Genomic DNA, 6,000 nt, shown 5'->3' with positions numbered 1-6,000 from the left:
GATAGTACCTGGAGCCTGAGGGGTGAGGGAGGAGATGTTAATGGAACCTGGGGAGAGAGGACCTGACAAGAGCTCTGCCCTTTGTCAAGAGAGGTGCCCGCCCATCTGAGGCACCACACAGAGAGGAGTCTGAGCAGTAAGGTCCCCAGCGTCTCCCTCCCTTCCTCTCCCTCCCCCTCCTTCTGGGCTCCCCATCAGCTGACCCAACCAGAGGCCATAGGACACTTGAGCCAGTGATGCAGTCCTTTCAGGTCAGCCTCTGGGGCCCAGAGCAGGGTGTGGAAAGGTGGAGAGCAGAGCTGGAGGGACAAAGGGAGGACACTCTGCACATCATCTATCCATGCATCCTACACGTCTCTCCTGGCACTGGGCCATGTCAGGTATGAGGATATTATTCCGGGCAAAAGAGGTGTGATTCATTCATTCACTCATTCATTCATTCATTCATTCACCAAGTGCCCTTGAGGCCTCTGTGAGAAGCTCCATGCTGGGTGCTGGGACCCAGGGAAGAGTGCAACCCAGATCCTGCCCTTGCATTGCTCACAAGCTGCTGATAGATCATCCTGAGATGTGACCTGGGCTGCCTGCTCCCTTGTGTGGGTCTGGGGGTTTGGGGGGGATGGGTTAGGTGAGATGGAAGTAGTTTAACCAGCAGGAAATCTATTTGCTGAATCTACTAGTTCGAGCAAGTATTCTTAAGATTATACTTGTCTTTGGGGATGGGAGCTGTAGTCAGGAAATGACGGGCCCAGCTTAGGGCCGAGGGGAGGCTCAGTGCCTTGGTCTCATTAACATCACTATGTTATGATGAAGAAACTAAGTGCAGCCACATGGGGGCAAGACACAGCCCTAGAACTTCTAGGGCTCTTGCAGTACTTGGACAGGTAGTCAGAGCCCACTTACCAAAAACCTGGCTGCTACTCCAGCTCAGCTGTGTGCTCTTGAAGGAGTCCCTGCTTCCCTCTGGGCCTGCCTGCTCAGCTATACAGAGGCTGCTGGGACCTCCAGCTCTGAGGATCGGTGAGTCTGGGAAGAGGCCACAGCTGGGACTCCTTTCGCCTTCCCCCTGCCAACCTCAGAGCTTTGGCCAGGCCCCGCATGAATGCCTCTGTGCTTCTGTTTTTCTTCAGGACCTTGAAGTTGCTACCTCACTTCCCTGCACTCAATTACCATCCCTCCTGTTGGCCCTGACTTAATTACTACATCAAAGCCCCTCCAAGGGGTGCTCAGATTTGCTGTGAAGTTAATGGTGATGGTAGTGCTGAGCCAGGGGGTCCAGGCATGCTGGGGGCAAGCTGAGAGCCCACTTGGGTATGTGAGAGGGTGAGGAGGGGTCCACCTCTCCAATGCCTGGTTGCCCCCTGACACCTCAGTTTGTCTGACACAGGAATGCTTGATGCTCACACAGTGATGTATTCTCAGCCCTGGGGCCTCTGGCCTGGCAGGGATGGGGGCAATTTGTCTCTTACTTCCATTTCTGGTGTTTTTGTTTGCTCAATCAGTCAGTGGACTTCCAAAATAATTTCTTACCGGACTATATCTATGTATCTGCATTTCAGTCTCTGTGATATGCACGAAATTCTAGAGTGCAAAGCCCAGGCAGGTGCCCTTTTTGCCCAGATCCGAGATGGGTCTTAGATCAGATGGGAATGTGGGCCCTTCAGTGGATGCCAGTGGGAGAGATGCTGGTGACCAGACCCACCAGTGGAAATGAGAGAGCAGTGGGGGTTGCCATTGTGGAACGAAAGTGACCAAGGACAGGTGGCCCTTGTCATCGCCTTGTCACTATGCACCCTACCCACCTCCAGAACTCCATCGTCCCAGGTAGGAGGGGAGGGGGAAAGCCCTCAGTTGTCTGAGGGAACCCGGAACTGACCCAAGTCGTGTCCACCTGCAGCAGAAGTTACCTATGAAGGCTACATTTCTGCACCCGTGAGCATGGCTGATGTAGCCCGTCCCTCTCTCCAGCCCAAGCCTGTATCGCACAGGCTTTCTCCTCTGTCATGGGAGGAGCTCAACGCCCTTTCCAGCTAAAAGCATCATGCCCTTTTTGGAGCGGGGGCTGAAACAGAACCCCAGTTGTGCAGGACCATGACACCTCCCACAACCCAGAGTTCTGTATCCTGCCCACTGGCTGCCGACAGCAACCTCCCCCATCCCCCTCCGCCCCCTCCCACAGCCGCTAAATTGGTAGTAGGCGACTCCTTGGAGTATATATTCTTGGCAATGAGTATGTGAGACTGTGGGCTTGACTGTGAACGAACGTAAGAGTGTGAGCGAGGCTTGTGTGTGAGAATGTGTACCCACATGAGAAACTTCCTCCAAGCGAACAAGTCAGAGAACATTGAAAGAAGACCCATCAAGTACTGCTGGGCTGTCAGCCTCCGAGTCGAGGTGTGTGTTTCAGATGAGGACCCAGTGGTTACCCTGGAGTTAGCCAAGAGACTCCAGCCTTATTTTTTTTCAGGGTCCATCAGCATCTTGGGGCAAGGGGCCCCTTAGGCTGAAAGGTTAGGGGGAGGCTAATATCAGGGACCAGGGAGATATTCTGGGTCACCCAAAGCAAACATGAGCCCTTGCTCAGACCTCACAGAAAGACCATCACTGAGTAGTTCCATGCAGAGGACCAGGCCTCTGGCAGGAAACGGTCAGGGGAGGTCCAGGTAATGGAAACTGGAGGAAAGAACGAACGGAACTCTCTGGGATGAGACAAGGCACTTGGTCCTTCATGTACAACTCAGTTCCTCTTCGCCATCATACTAGCAGGTTAGATTATTATCCCCACTTTATAGAGGAGAAAACAATTGCCCTGAGAGGGGGAATGACTTGCCCAAGGTCACGCAGCCAGTAAAAATCTCCGCCCAATCATGTTGGCCCCGTTGTTCCCTAAAGCACAACAGAACTTCTACCTGGGGAAGTGGAGAGGAAAGGGGCAGGCCTGGGCTTTCCCCAAGGATAGAGCAGGTGGTCAACATGACTTCGAGGTTTGAAGGGCCTGGTTTAGGGGAGCCTGACTAGGTGGGAGTTAGAAGCACACAGAGGCTTTGGAGTCAGTGTCTGCAGCCTCCTGGCTGGGTAATCTTGGGCTGGTCATTTCACTTCCCTGAGTCTCAGTTTTCTCACCTGTAAAAGGGGGGTAATGATACCCTCTACTTTCTTCATCAGGTTGTTCTGAGGGTTAAAAGAGATACTGTGAGGGAAGAATTTAGGTCTGACCAATACTCATCTGTGACTGTCATCACTGGTGTTGGGATGGAGGTCCCCTAGGGTTGGCGTGAGGGTGCCACATCTGGGGAGAGCAAAGGGGAGGATGTCCCCAGGGAAGAGAGGGCAGTGACCAAAGTTACTCTATGTCAGGAACAACACATGGGGAATTCTTTGTTCTCGTTCTTTCCCCATGAAGCTATTCCCACTTCTACACCTCTAATAACCTTTAAGCTTCAGATAAACAGTGGAATCGTTGGGAGAATTGCCTGGCCCTTCAGATTCTTCCTCTCGAATCATCACGTTCTACTCCATACCCCTCCTCCACAACGCTGGCCATGAGAGACCTTATTAGTTGGAGCAGTAGGATGGCTCCTACTGAACCTGGGGATTGGGAGGGTGCTGGGGAGAGTGGAGGATGGAGGGAGAAGCAGGATGGCATCTGCTTCTCGCAGGAGGTGGGGCCCAGCCTCCAGGTGGGTGAACTTCAATAGGACCAATCTCGTGCTTACAGATGCAGTGCTGCATGCTTCGCTGTCCCTTATCTTTTTCCTGCTTCGTCCTGGTGCAATCTAGCGCACACACCATGCCACTGACCATGCTCTCCACCAAGTCCCCCACAAACTCCTTGTCAAATTCAGTGGACACCTCTCACTTGGTCTTGACCGGCTGGCCCTCTTAGTGTCTTGGGTGCTCTAGACACGCCCTCCTTCTTCAGACACCCACTTGATGCCAATGATTGGCTCCCCTCCCCGAGCTGCTTCTGCCCTCTTCTCTAGGCTCTGCCTTCTCAGTCGCTTCTGAGGGCTCCTCCTTCTCAAGGCTCCCCTGCCGTGACTGTATCCGGAGACAGGTCCAAGCCCTTCCCACTCTACATGCTGTCCACCTTCCCTTCTCTGACTCCTCCCAGATCTCCCTCTCCACCTGCAGTGGCAATCTCCCCCAGTTCAAATTGAACGTTGATCTGGAAATTAGTTTTCACCTATAAGGTTGACAAATTTTGAAAAATATTGATGATATCCAATGTTGATGAGAGTTGCTGGCAATGTAAGCTGGGGTAGCCTTTCTGGAGCCCAACTGACAGACTGACAGACTCTATCAGACTGTAAAATGCACTATCATGGTGTAGTTGACCCAGCGACTCACCTCTTGGAATCTACCCCAGAGAAACACCAGCACACGTGCACAAAGAGGACGGCACAAAGCTATTTATTACAGGATTGTTAATAACAGTGAAAAATTGGAGGAAAATGTACAAGAATAGGAGATGCTACATTCATTCTATGCAATACCATGCAGCAACAGGGGCATGCCACCCTGTAAACTTGGACTTACAGTGTGGTCCAAGAGAGGGAGGCCTGAGCATGTGCTCCCCTGGGCTGTCCTGAATTCCAAGTGACCAGGAGACTAAATTAAGAGCCAGTGAGCTAAGAGGCCCGGGAGGGTAGAGGACTGGGCAGGGGGCTAGACGGGGAACAAGGCAGAGACTGTGATTCTATGGGCACCACAAGCCAAGGTGGAGCCAGATGAGCCAGCTACACCAGTGCGGGCGTGGCCCCAGCTAGAGACCTCCCTTGAGGAACCCAGCATTGCCCTGGAGAAGCAGGCGGTACTGACAGCATCTGCCTCTTCCAGGTAATCCTGTACTTGCCTGGTTGCTCACATTAAGGTCCCCTTTACACACACATAGCTGAGAGGCAGGTGGAGGTGGAAGCTACCTGAGGAATGGAACGTTTTCATACAAGGCAGACCGAATATTACCAAAAGAGACTGTTTAAATGATCAGATCAGACTGAGCTTGAAATCACGTTAGACGACATTATGCAATTTTTTCCTGCTGACCAAGGCAGGAGTGGTTAGGGAGGAAAGTCAGATTAGTAACAAACAAAATAATTATAGCTTCCTTGTGAAAGTGCAGAGTGAGCTGAATTTTGTGACCTTGATGCATCTGTACTTTTTTTGCTCAGTTTCTTCTGCCTGGCACGCTCTCCCTCCCCTCTCCTCCTGGATGGCTCCTACTCACCTCTCAGTTTGCCCTGATAGCCCTCCTCAGGGAGCTGCCCTTGGACGCCCCCACCGGCTTCCACACCCCAGAGTTTCCCTTTACCACAGCATCTAGCGCACCGTGTTGTCAGACTGTGAACTCTGGCGAGCAGAGGCCTCTGCTCATCATCAACGTACCCCTAGGACCTAGCACGGTACTTCTTAGCGCATGGCAGGTGCTAGGTTAATGCTTGTTGAATAAATGAGGGACTAAATGAATGAATGAGGGAGAGGTGCTGCCTTTACAGAAGACCTGGAAACCCTGTGACCTTGGGCTACACATTTTCCCACCTGGTGCCTCTGTTTTCCACCTGCGGAGAGGCAGGGGTGGGCTTCTCTCTGAGATTCCCACCCACCCAGTCCTCCTGCAGAGCCCAAGACAGACGGGACGGATGGGGCGGGACCTCTGTCCTCTCTGCCCGCTGAGAAATCCCAGACCAGAGAACCCAGTCTATGCAACCTCCCTGCCCACTGCCAGCTCAGCCTTTGCAAAATTCTGCTGCTTCCTCTTTCCAGACGTGGCTCATGTCTGGCTCCGTCCCCACACCCTCCTCCTGGAGGGACCCTGACTGCTTCCGGATGGGGGCCGTCCCTGCCTCTTTCCTGGAGTCCAGCAGGCTGAGCCCTAGCTGAGGAGCTGCCCAAGGCCTCTCCCTGCCTCCACAGCCCGGGGGTGGAAGGAATCCTTCTTCCCTTCTCTCTTTCTCTGTATGCCATTCTCGCCTCTATCGCCATGTCCCTCTCTCCTTTCTC

General features: G+C 53.0%; 1 pseudogene across 1 annotated transcript in view; it reads left to right on the top strand.

Annotated features, from left to right (window-relative positions):
* Positions 1-2,307: 2,307 nt before the first annotated feature.
* LOC308620796 (guanylate cyclase D-like) overlaps positions 2,308-6,000 on the top strand; it is a 72,480-nt pseudogene continuing 68,787 nt past the window's right edge. Inside the window, exons 1-2 of the transcript XR_014017895.1 lie at positions 2,308-2,394; positions 5,172-5,402. The product of XR_014017895.1 is annotated as a guanylate cyclase D-like (transcript). The remainder of the gene's footprint in view (positions 2,395-5,171; positions 5,403-6,000) is intronic.

Source organism: Mesoplodon bidens, assembly GCF_964165515.1.
Source record: "Mesoplodon bidens genome assembly, chromosome: 7".
Classification (NCBI taxonomy): Eukaryota; Metazoa; Chordata; class Mammalia; order Artiodactyla; family Ziphiidae; genus Mesoplodon; species Mesoplodon bidens.
This window is presented reverse-complemented; position numbering and strand designations above follow the sequence as displayed.